The sequence below is a fragment of the Orycteropus afer genome, unplaced genomic scaffold (genome assembly GCF_000298275.1).
Source record: "Orycteropus afer afer isolate SDZICR_OR568_19922 unplaced genomic scaffold, OryAfe1.0 scaffold00560, whole genome shotgun sequence".
NCBI lineage: Eukaryota > Metazoa > Chordata > Mammalia > Tubulidentata > Orycteropodidae > Orycteropus > Orycteropus afer.
In genome coordinates this window covers 1,655,142-1,668,482 of record NW_006922147.1, presented here as the reverse complement: position 1 = coordinate 1,668,482, position 13,341 = coordinate 1,655,142, and positions in this window count along the sequence as shown.

Sequence of the window (13,341 nt, the reverse complement as noted above, 5' to 3'; positions counted from 1 at the left end):
ACCTTCCTTCCGAGGAGTGGCTGGTGGGTTTGAACTGCCAGCCTTCTGGTTAGCAGTCAAGTGCTTTAGCCACTATGCTACCAGAGCTCCTAAATATTCAATAGGGCCAAGATATTAGAATAGGTTAAGAACGTCTCAGCATTAACTTTTGTTAGTGACTCCCAATACTTTCGAAGTTTTTGTAATCTAGGGCTGGGGCTTGTCGAAATAAGTGGGTTGAATAACAACAAAGTGGATCCAATATCAACTAAGAATTGGCAATATTCTCCATAAATATATACAATAAGTCTTCCTTATAGTTTGAGGGTCATGATGGGAAAAGGCCCTGTTTTACTGACAAAACCCTTCATGGCAAATCAGGTTGAAGGTGTCTGGCAGAGAAGTCTTCTACTTATTCTTTAATGTATTGAATTCATTATTCCAATGACCAATTTTTTTTTTTTTTAACCTCGACAGTAGTGACACATAGCACCCTTGGTGCCATTGGAAGTTATGACATTTTTCTTTTGACCTACAGATTGAAATTGTTGCAACTGGAGAGTCATCAGTTTATTAGCTATTGAAGCCTTTGGAGCCTCAAGAGTCTGGGGAATATTGTAAGCCAAAATTTTTACCAAAGCTTAAATGTTTTATTTAAGGCCAGATATAAAAAGCATTTCCAGCATTAAAAGCTCTAGAAATGCCTGGGTATTTGGAGAATGCCTAGAATATTTAAACCACTTTAGAAATAGGTGGGTTTTATAACCATAAAAATTCTCATCTTTATTTTGTTTGCAAGAGTGAATTTTTGTATAGTCTATTAATGGAAGAAAGCCCTGGGGATGTCTTCAACCAATCTTTTTACCCATGCCTCGACAGTCATCCAATAATTCAGCAGCAGTTATGTTAGGTTATGATCCATGCTATCTGATTTTTTTTTTCCATTCAGCTTGCTCTAGCCACAATTGGACATCCCCTGGTCCAAGTATCATATAAATTAACTGATACAAATTGGGAGTCCATGCTGATATGCTTCAATTAAAATTTTAAATTCTTTCAAAAATTAATAATGGTCTTGGTGGAACTTGGGGAAATCCCTAATTATGTTGTGAAGTTCTGTTCTAGCCCATGGGGGAAAGGTAATGTGAGGTTTATCTTTAGCATCTGCAAGTTGGAATTAAAAAAAAATCATTTCAGGCAAAACTTCTATAGGTTTTTTCGGAAAAGAAATGGAGTTTGACAGATTCTTATCAGAACAGGAGAGCAGAAAAAGATACAAAGAGGTGGTGCTGTGATAGCAGTTAGATTCCATCAAGTCAGTTCCAGCTCATAGCAATCATATATACAACAGAACAAAACATTGCACTATCTTCACAATCTTTACTATGCTTAAGGCCATAGTCCTCAGCCACTGTGTGAATACATCTTGTTGATGGTCTTCCCCCTTTTTGTTGACCCTCTACTTTATCAAGCATGGTATCTTTCTCTAGGGACTTGTCCCTTCTGACAATATAACCAAAGTATGTGAGATGATGTCTGACCAATTCCTGCTTATAAGGAGCATTTTGACTGCACTTTTCCAAGACAGATTTGTTTGTTCTTCTGAAAGTCCATGCTATTTTCAGCACTCTCTTCCAACACCACAATTCAAAGGCATCATTTCTTCTCTGGTCTTCCTTATTCATTTCCCATCTTTCATGTGCATATGAGACTATTGAAAGTATCATGGCTTGTGTCAGGCATAATATAGTCTTCATAATGACATCTTTGCTTTTGGACACTTTTAAGAAGTATTATGCAGCAGGAGATGGAGCCAACATTTGACATTTTAAGTTTTGTAATTTTTTTTAGCAATTTAAAAATTGTATCCTGCAGGGAGGCTATTTTGCTATCCTGGTATGTTTTGGAGGCCTCTGTTGTTATAGTTAGGTGCCATTGAATTGGGCTCTGACTCATAACAACCCTATGTGCAATGAAACAAAACACTGCCTGGTACTGTGCCAGCCTCACAATACTTGCTACACTGGAGCCCATCATTGCATCCACTGTGTCAGTCCATCTCATTGAGGGCCTTCACCATTTTTGTTGACCCTCCACTTTGTCAATCATGATATTCTTCTTCAGGGAATGGTCATTTCTGACAACATGACCAAAGTAGGTCAAACGAAGTCTGGCCATTCTTGCTTCCAAGCAGCATTCTGACTGCCCTTCTTCCAGGACAGATCTGCTAGTTCTTTTGGCACTTCTTGGTATTTTCAGTATTCTTTGGCAACACTACAACTCAAGAGCATCAACTCTTCTTGGTCTTCCTTATTCATCAGCTTTCACATGCATATGAGGTGACTGAAAATATCATGTCTTGGGTTAGGCACACCATAATTTACAAGGAGTTATCTTTGCTCTTCAGCACTTTAAAAAGGTCTTTTGCATATTTGCGTAGTACAATACATCGTCTGATGTAGTCACTACTCCTTCAATTGGAATTGATTGTGGAACCAAGTAATATGAAATCTTGGCAACTTCAATCTCTTCTCCATTTATCGTGATGCTGCTAATTGGCCCAGTTGTTGAGGATTTTCATTTTTCTTGTGTTGAGATGTAATCCATCTGCAGACTGTAGTCTTTAAACTTCCTCAGTAAGTGCTTCAAGTTATCCTTACTTTCAGCAAATTAAGTTGTGCCATCTGCATATTGCAGGCTGTTAATGAGTCTTCCTCCAATCCTGATGCCACATTTGTCTTCATATAGTCCACCTTCTCAGATTATTTGCTCAGCATACAGATTGATTAAGTATGGTGAAAGGATACAACCCTGACACACACCCTTCCTGATTTTAAACTATGCAATATCCCCTTGTTCTGTTAGATTGACAGCCTCCTGATCTATGTACAGGTTCCTCATGAACACAATGAAGTGTTCTAGAATTCCCATTCTTCTCAATGTTATCCATAATTTGTTATGATCCATACAATTGAATGTTGTTGCATAGTCAATAAAATACAAGTAAAGATCTTTCTGGTATTTTTTACTTTTAGCCAGGATCCATCTGACATCAGCAATGATATCTTTCATTCCATGTCTTCTTCTGAATCCAGCTTGCATTTCTGGGAGTTCTCTGTCAATATACTACTGCAATCTTTTTTGAAAGACCGTCAGCAAAATATTACTTGTGTTGTGATATTGATGATATTGTTTGATAATTTCCACATTCTGTGGGATCACCTTTCTTTGAAATGGGTAGAAATATGGATCTGCTCCAGTCAGTTGGCCAAGTAGCTGTCCTCCAAATTTCTTGGCATAGAAGAGTGAGTGCCTCCAGCATGGCATCCATTTGTTGAAATATCTCAATGGGTATTCTGTCAATTCCTGGAGCCTTCTTTTTTGCCAATTCTTTCAGTGAAGCTTCGACTTCTTCCTTCATATCATAGATTCTTGATCATATGCCACCTCCTGAAATGGATGAACATCTACCAATTTCTTTTGGTACAATGACCTGTGCATTCCTTCTATCTTCTTTTGATGTTTCCTGCATCATTCAATATTTTGCCTATAGAATCTTTCAATATTGAAATTCAAGGCTTGAAATTTTTCCTCAGTTCTTTCAGCTTGAGAAATGCTGAGCATGTTCTTCCCTTTTGGTTTTCTAACTCCTGGTCTTTGCACATTTCATTGTAATAATTAAATTTGTCTTCTCAAGCTGCTCTTTGAAGTCTTCTGTTTAGTTCGTTATCTTGTCGAATTTTCCATTTGCTTTAACTACTCTGTCTGTTCAAGGACAAGTTTCAGATTCTCTTCTGACATCCACTTTGATCTTTTCTTCCTTTCTTGTTTTTTTAATGCTTTTTTCATGGATGATGTTCTTGATGTCATTCCACAATTCCTCTGGTTTTTGGTTACTGGTGTTCAATACATCAAATCTATTCTTTAGATGGTCTCTAAATTCAGGAGGGATATAATCAAGGTCATGTTTTGTCTCTCCTGGGCTTGTTTTAACTGTCTTCAGCTTCATCTTGAACTGGCATGTTGTTGTTGTTGTTATGTGCCGTCGAGTCAGCCCTGACTCATAGGGACCCCTCCTTGGGTTTCCGAGGCAGTATCACTACGGAAGTAGGATTGTCCAAACTTCCTTCCGAGGAGTGGCTGGTGGGTTTGAACCGCCAGCCTTCTGGTTAGCAGTCAAGTGCCTTAGCCACTATGCTACCAGAGCTCCCTGGCATAGGAACAATTAATGGCTGTTCCTCAGTCAGTTTCTGGCCTTGTTTTGTCTGAAGATATTGAGTTTCTCCATTGCCTCGATCTGATTGTTGTGTACTCCATCTGATGAACTCTATGTGAATAGCCACCATTTAAGTTGGTAAAAAAAAAAAAAAAAAAGTATTTGCAACAGGTAACTCATATATCTTGCAAAATTCTATCATATTATTTCTAGCGTTATTTCTATCACCAAGGCCATGTTTTCCAGCTACGGGTGATTCTTCTTTGTTTCCAACTTTTGCATTCCAACCACCAGTGATAATCAGAACATCTTGATTGCTTGTTTGATCAGTTTCAGTCTGTAAAAATTGGTAGAAATCTTGAATTTCCTCATCTTTGGATTTGTTGGTTGGTGTGCAAATTTGATTAATACTATTAACTGGTCTTCCTTGTATGTGTATGGATATTATCCTTTCACTGACAGCATTGTACTTCAGCATAGATCTTGAAACATTCTTTGTGATGATGAATGGTATGCCATTACTTTTCAACTGGTCATTCCCAGCATAGTAGGTCATATGGTTTTCTGATTCAAAATGGCCTAAACCAGACCATTTCAGCCCACTAATGCCTATGATATTGATCTTTATGTGTTCCATTTCATTTTTGACAACTTCCAATTTTCCTAGATTCAAATTTTGTACATTCGATTTTCTGATTATTAATGGATGTTTGCAACTATTTCTCCCCATTCTGAGTCATGCCCCATCAACAAAGGGAAATTCTGAAAGCTTTACCCCATCCATATCATTAAAGCATCTCTACTCTGAGGAGGCAGCTCTTTCCCAGCAGTATTTCGACTGCTTTCCACCCTGAGCTGCTAATTTTTTGGCACTATATTGGACAATGTTTCAAGGCTATTCATAAAATTTGCCAGTAATATATCAGACAATGTTTCACAATTATTCATAAGGTTTTCATTGGCCAATTATTTGAGAAATGGATGGCCCTTCCTTCTTCCAAGTCTGTCTTAGTCTGGAAGTTCCACTGGAACCTGTCAACCATGAATGACCCTTCTGGTACTTGAAATACTTGTGGCATAGTTTCCAGCCTTCCCAGCTACATGCAAGCCATCACAGTACAATAAGCTGACAGACAATTGGTAGTGGAGGCCTCTATATACCAATAAAAATAGGTATCCCCCTGAGATTATTTAATGCAGTAATCTCGATTTCTGAATTTAATGTGCAGAAAAAAAATAAATTTAGAAAGATCAAAATAATCCCAGAGTAGCCACTGATTTCCAAATCATCCTTGGTATGGTTGTGCCAAGTAGACAGGAACTCACACATTAAGAGACTAAGTGCTTGTTCATGTGGTGGACAGGAGTCTCCAAAGGTGACTCTAAAGTGCCTTTGAAGTAGGATTTCTCATTTTTAACAAAAGATTCAAAACAAATTTTAAATCGCACTCATGAAAACAAAACGATAAAATTTGAAGGGCATTGATGCAAAAGAATGGATCTTGTATTCAGGAAGTTATTTATGTTAGGACAACTCCCAACATTCTGCAAAAGTGGAAAGCTCAAATGTCTTGGCTGGTACCATTGTCTGAATCCTTAATACATCAAGGGCTATTGAAGGCTATGCCACTTTGGACACCAAATATGTCAAAGAAGCTCTTACATTCTGTTAGCAGTTAAAGAGAAAGAGTTTTATTGAAAGAAAGTAAATATAGCTGGAAACACAAAAAGGAAAGTACAGCAAGCTCCATCTTTCTGGAAACAGACTTCTGCTTTTATTCACAAAGTTAGATATGACTAATAAATGTTAAAACAGTCATTTCTTCATGTAAATTTCTTAACTCTTTCTAGAAGACCATCTGAGTAAAACATTCTCGAGGACAATGGATTTTCAACACATGCTTCCTAAAACATCTTGAGGATATATATTGCTTTTCTTTCACCCATCCTTACCCAGACAGAGTTTTATTAACCTTTTTTTTTTTTTTTTTAATTGAGAGCACTCCCTTAAATGCCTCTTAAGCTTTGGAGTCTTGTTAATTCATAGATAATTCATAAACCAAAAAAAAAACCTCACTGAATTTGAGTTGATTCTGACTCATAATGGTCTTTTGGGACAGAGTAGAACTTCCCCACCAAGTTTCCAAGGCTGTAATCTTTTCAGAAGAAGACTGCCATATCTTTCTTCCATGGAGCAGCTGGTGAATTTGAATTGCTGACCTTTAGGTTAGCAGTCAAGCTCTTAATAACTGTGCCACCAGGTCTCCTTGCATAATTCATAGGCAAATTAAATTACAATGGATACGTTTCATTAAATTTTTCTCAATTTGATCTTTTTGTCAAAAGATCCACATATTTTTCCATATATGTTTATCAATATAGCAACTATTTGTAAGATCTAAATAAAATGAGGAGCCCTGGTTTTGCAGTGGTTAAGCATTCAACTGTTAAATGATATGTCAACAGTGTGAACCCACCCACCGCTCCCTGGGAGAAATATATGTCAGTCTTCTTCCATAAAGATTACAGCCTTGGAAACCCTATGGGGCAGGTCTACTCTGTCCTTTAGGGTCACTATGACTTGGAATCTACTTGATAGTAAAGGATTTTTGGGTAAAACAGATGATATAACATCACAGTATTTGAGTTTATTAAATATTACTTGATACATTTATGAATGAACAGATTTTTAAAATTATATAATATTTCACAAGTCAGAATTGAAAAATCAATATAGTTTGGAAAATATGTTAGGCTTAAAGCTGAAAACAACTAAGATATTTCTACTAATAACTTCTTCTTCTCTAAGATAAAAAAAAAAAGAAACAACAGAATATTAGCACTCCTATCCTCCTGAGTGTAGATGTACTCAAGTAATATAGTAATATAAAACATACACACATTAAGTTAATTTTCTATCATTTTTGAGATATTTATTTATTTTCTGTTTAAACTAGGGCATAGGCGTTACTTTAAATTATATTGTAAACCTTAGAATTAATTCCATTACTCTTTCTATTTTGAAAATTAGTTCAAGATGAAACTATTGAGGACAGTAAAACCAATACATATTTATGTAATAACAGTAATATTTCAAATAATTGTACACTTACCTTTGAGTTTTTAATGTATTATCATATTTGCCCCATTGCATGATTACACATTTAGTTGTTAGTGTAAGCCAAGCAATTTTTTTGAAAAATAGTTTGCCAATAATTAATAATCAGAAATTCAGAATAATGTGTTTGTATTTAGTTACTTCTGGCTTATTCCCAAATTAACCATGGAGTAAATGGAGGTTTGCTACATTTTATGTGTGTGCTGTATTAAGAGGAAGAATTAGGGTAAACTAGTGGTACTCAAACTTTAAAGTTCATCAGAATTACCTAGAGGGTTTATTAAAAGTGATTGCTAAACTTCACCTCTCAGTTTTTGATTCAGCAGTTCTGAAGTCGGGCTTAAGATTATGCATTGCTAACAGCTTCTCATGTGTTGCTGATGCTACTGGTTTGAGTTCACACCATGAATTAACAGTGTAAAGAATGCATGATTTTCTGTTAAAATGAGCACAAATTTTTTTCTGCCCAGTAAATGTAAATTTTAGACATGATGATAAGGTCTGATGGTCACATAAAAAGAAATTACTGTATACGGAATTATGGGAGCTCTAGTGGTGCAGTGCCTAAGGTATTTGACTGCTAAGCAGAAGTCTGGTGGTTCACACCCACTAGTCACTCCTTGGAAGAAAGGCTGGGCAATCTACTTCTATAGAGGTACTGGCTCGGAAACCTAAGGAGGGGTCACTATGAGTTTCAATCGACTGGATGGCAGATTTTTTTTTTTTTTTTTTTTGTATCATAGATATAACTGGCATGTAAAGGTAAGTTAAATCACAAAGTAGTACCATACTATTTGATTATGTCTTTCTAATATCTCAAGTGAGTTTAAAACCATTGATAACATTTAGGGAAAAAAAAATAGTTGATGCTTTTCATAAACACAAAGGTTGTGTTTTTGTATCATACATGAAATTTACAGGCTGTTAGTAAAAACTCCAACATATTTTTCAGTGCTTCTACTGTACTAAAATGGGTATTTACAATGTTAAGTGCTGATCCTGTGATACTTAGATTAAAAATCTATATTTATTTTAGCTATAGTATATTTTTCAATTCAATCTATTTTTAATAACTCAAATTCTTACAGCTCTCATTTCAAAGTAATTTTAGACAAAAGGATATTCATCATCAATCTTAAGAGGTCTTAGGGAAAATTGATTTGTATTGGTAAAATTTTAAGTGAGTGTGCTCTTGCAAACACCTGAGTGCTATTCAGCTTAATTGGGTTATACCTCATGCTGATTGTGTTTTTCCCCTGCTGTATCTAATTTCTTTTTTATTTCAATATTTTATTGTTTAGCTTTAGTTTTGAAGGTGTTGGAACATTAAAGAACTCTAATTTTTTAAGAGCCCTAAAGGCAAGTATTGCTTTTGTGTTAGTCATTCCTGTGAACACCTGTGCACTGTTGAATTTAATTGGGTTACAGCTGCTGCTGAGTGTCAAGAAATGAGAGTTTGTAGACTGACTAGGAACTTGACATTGCATGTCATTGTACCCTTTGCTTGTTTTTTTTCTTATGCAAGATGATTGAATCTGAAGGATTTTGAAGACAAAGTGAATGGAATTCTATGATCTGTGATGAGTAGAATACATGGTACTTAATGGTGATGGTTTGAGAGAAAATGCACTTCTTTCATAAAGTCGTAGTATAGCTCAGAATAAGATGAAACCAACCTATGAAACCATCTGGCTTTACTTATTTCCTGTAATTCAGGAATATTTAATATCAGAGTTAGATTTTGAGAGGATAGACATACAAATGATATTAGAGTTTTCAGAGAAAGAAAACAATGAAGCACTGAGGTAGAAAGTCTAACAAATCATTAAATATTGCAGAAACTGCCAGCACAATAAATGGAGCTAAAATGAACAGAGTTAAAATTACCTAGTTAAAATTAACTAGGTAATTATTTTAAAATATATCTCAATACCTTTATAAGAATAAATTCCTAAATATGACCAATAATAATGTCTATTTCAAACAATTGGTTAAAGGTAAATAGACCATTTTGCTAATTTAAAAGATTTAATTTAAAAAAGATTTAAGATGGTTCTATATTGTGTTGAACTAGTATTCTGGACAGCTGTAAATTAATTTTGCAGTTAAATATTGAATGTTGAAAGGCAATTTTGGAACTGAGGATAATTGTTGATACAGAGGTGCAAAAGGTGCTTCATAGCACTAAACATTAAAAGCATCAATTAGATAACATTTATAGAAAGCAATATTGTGTTTCATTTCAAAGAAGTTTGCAAATTTAATAAGAGCATAAGGTAAAACAGTATCTTTGGATGGCTTGTTTCAAATGGATTTTGCATGACAGAAAGCAAAATTAGAAATACCAGTCAAAATTAATGAAGTTTAAATTAGCTGAAATATTCAGTTAGTAGTGAAAGTAATTTAATTTCTAATATTTCAACTAAAAAGCATCTATGCTTATTGTTATGCTACCCTAAGCCCATAATATTACAAAAAAAAAAAAAAAAAAAAGAGAGAGAGAAAGAGAGAGAGATAGACATATACTTTCTTATCCACCTACTTTTTCTTTGGGAAATTAACTCAGGGGAGTGACCTACATTTTCCACACATCCTCTGTAATAAATTAAGAACATTGTATCTATTAAGAGATAGAGAAAATGTTTTTAAATTCAAACTGTATTTTAAAATAACCCTTATAAAACAATAAGTGCAAGTGGGACATTGATATCTTTTCCCCTGGAACTCTTAATCTATAATTAAGAGAGTATTTTCCCATTTTCTAAAAGAAAAGTTTCAAAATAATATGGGCCATGAATTTTGGGGAAATTATTCAACTTGTTCTTTTCCACATTTGTATAATCAGCAGAGCTTCAGGAATACTGCTGCTTTGAGGCATTTTCAGTTAGATTGATCATCTTACTTTTCATCAGTTACACCAACAAAATATTTCCCAGAACCTGTATAGACATGGTCACCCTGTGTTGTGCAATCAGTTAGTGCATACAGCTACTAACTGAAAAGCTGCAGATTTTAATCTACCCAAAGCACCTTTGAAAAAAGTCTGGGATCTACTTCTAAAAAATTAACCACTGAAATCCTGTGGAACTCTGACACACGTGGAGTCACCATGAGTTGGAATTGACTACAGAGAAACTGGTTTTTTATAGGCAGAGCCTAAAACATTGTAGTAGTAGCCTCTCTTCATATTTTTATTTTAAACATCCTCAACTAGGGAGATGACTATTTAAAAAGTACACCTATTATGAGGGCAAGAAGCTAAGAGTGTTATTTTCTGTTAAAATGTATACATTTAGCTACTTTCAAAATGGAACCAAATGGTGTATGTAGAGCTGCTGTCTCAGCAGTACTACATCTTGGTAATGAGATTGATTTGTGGACTGAATTAAAGTGTGACAAGACTGGGTCAGAGTGGGGAGACCTGGGATTTGGGGGGGAGGCACAGAATAAAAATTCTCAATAAGGTGGGCTAAGTAATTCTCAATAAAGTAGGCTAACTGTATCTGACAAGCTTATTCAGATTTCCAAGTGAAAATGTAATGTGTTATCATATGAATCTTGTTCAATTTATATTTATGAAAAGCTTCTGAAGGCTTGTTCTTGTTGTTGTTAGTTGGGGTCAAGTTGGTTCCTACTCATAGCAACTCTATGTACAATAGAACAAAACACTGCCCAGTCTTGCAACATCTTTATATCACTTATGTGAGTGTGGTATAGTAAATTACATGATATGGCTTTTCTAGCCATAGTCTTTGCAATTCCCACTTTGCCAACTAAGGAACTGAGTAGCTGCTTGTTAAAGTCATCCACCTGGGGTATTTCTGTTGGCAAAGCACAAAATAATCTGGGAAAATTTGCTCTCTCTCAGACGTGTATAACTTTGATGTTGGGATTAGTTGGTTTTCCCTCTGTGACAGGCTTAAAATGATCCCACCTGGAGGCAGAAAGGAGTTTCTCTGACTGCCAGCTGAGAAAGACATGCAACTGAGAGGGACATGCTGCTGAGAGAGATGCACTACTGAGAGGTGGATGTCTGACTGAGCGAGATGGCTGGCTGAAAGAGACTGAGCACATTTCTGAACTTGAATTGTAGTCTGTTGGTTCCCTAATAAACCCCATAATCTGTGAGTTCTATGTGGCCACTGCAGCAAATTATCAAACCCAGCAGAAAGGTGGGAGGAACAGTTGGCAACAAAGTTAGTAAGAAAGTTGGAGGGTAGCAGCATGTCTGGCTTTATAAGAGGTGTCGGGCTGCTTATGGTGATTGTTTTCCTCTTGTGAAGTTAGAGGAGGTCAGAAAATGCCACCTCCTGGACCCTTTGGCAGCGAGTAAGCCCATTTTTTTGCAGCCAATATGTCAATCCATCACAGTGATGTTTTTCCTCTTTTTCACTGATGCTCTACTTTAACAATCATAATGTCTTCCAGGGACTGGTCCCTCCTGACATGACTGAGGTATGAGAGGCAAAGTCTTGTCATTCTGGATTCTAAGGAGCATTCTGCCTATATTTCTTCCAAAACAGATTTATTTGCTCTTCTGTCAGTCCATGGAAAGAATATTCAATATTCTTTACCAACATCATAATTCAAATGCATCAATTCTTCTTTGCTCATCCTTACTCCTTGTTCAGCATTTGCATGCATAAGAGCCAATTAAAAATATGACTTGGGTCAGGCACACCTTCATCTCCAAAATAAATTTTTTGCTTTTGAACACTTTAGAAAGGTCTTTTGGAACGAATTTGCTCAATGCAATACATCATTTGATTTCTTGACTATTGCTTCCATGGACATTGATTGTTCTTTTAAGTGAAATGAAATCCTGGACAATTTCAATATTTTCTCCATTTATTGTGATGCTGCTGATTGGTCCAGTTGTTAAGGTTTTTATTTTCTTAATGTGGAGATGTAATCCATACCAAAGGTGTTTTATCTTCATCATAAGTGCTTCAAGTCCTCCTAGTTTTCAAGAAGTAAGGGTGTGCTTTACTTGCTTTCAACAAGTAAGGGTGCTTTTCACTTAGGGGTGGCTCTATTTTAAAGCCAGGGCCGGAGGTAGGTGGGCCCAAGAATTGGGGGGCTGCTTTTCACTTGGGGTGGTTCTATTTTAAGGCCGGTAGCTGAGATAGGAAGGCACAGGGATCAAAGTTTGCCTTTCCTTTGTGGAAGGCTCTATTTTAAGGCCGGGGCCCATGGTAGGCAGGTGCAGATGTGTTAGGACTAACTAAGGGAGACAAATTTGTCTGTCAGTTTGTCATCCTATAAGGTTTACCTGTTGCTATGAGTCTGGAGGCTATGCCATTGGTGTTGTGAAATGCCAGCAGGGTTACCCATAGTGGACAGATTTTAGTGGAGCTTCAGGGCTAAGACAGACTCAGAAGAAGGAAGAAGCCATCCACTTCACTAACAACTGGCCAGTGAAAGCCTTATGAATAGCAGTGAAACATTGTTTGATATATTACTGGAAAAATTTATGAATAGCCCTGAAACATTGTCTGATATAGTGCCAGAAGATGAGCCTGTCAAGTAGGAAGGTACTCAAACTTTGGAAGAGAACTGACTCCTCAGAGTAGAGACAACCTTAACGATATTGATAGAGGAAAGCTTTTGGGATCTCCATTGGCTGTTGTGGCATGACTCCAAATGAGTAGAAACAGATGCAGACATCCTTTAATAATTAGAATATGGAACGTTACAAAGTATGAATCAAGGAAAATTGGAAGCTGTCAAAACTGAAATGGGATGCATAGATATCAATATCGTAGGATTTAGTGAGCTGAAATTGACTGGTTTTAACCATTTGGAATCAAACAATCATATGATCTACTATGCCAGGAATAATAAATTGAAGAGGAATAGTGTGGCATTCATCCTCACAGATCATCAAGATCTGTCCTGAAGTACAACACTGTCAGTGATGGGGTAATATGCATATGCCTGCGGGGAAGACCAGTTAATATTACTATTATTCAAATCAATTCACCAACTACCAAAGCCAAAGATGAAGAAATTGAAGACATCTACCAAC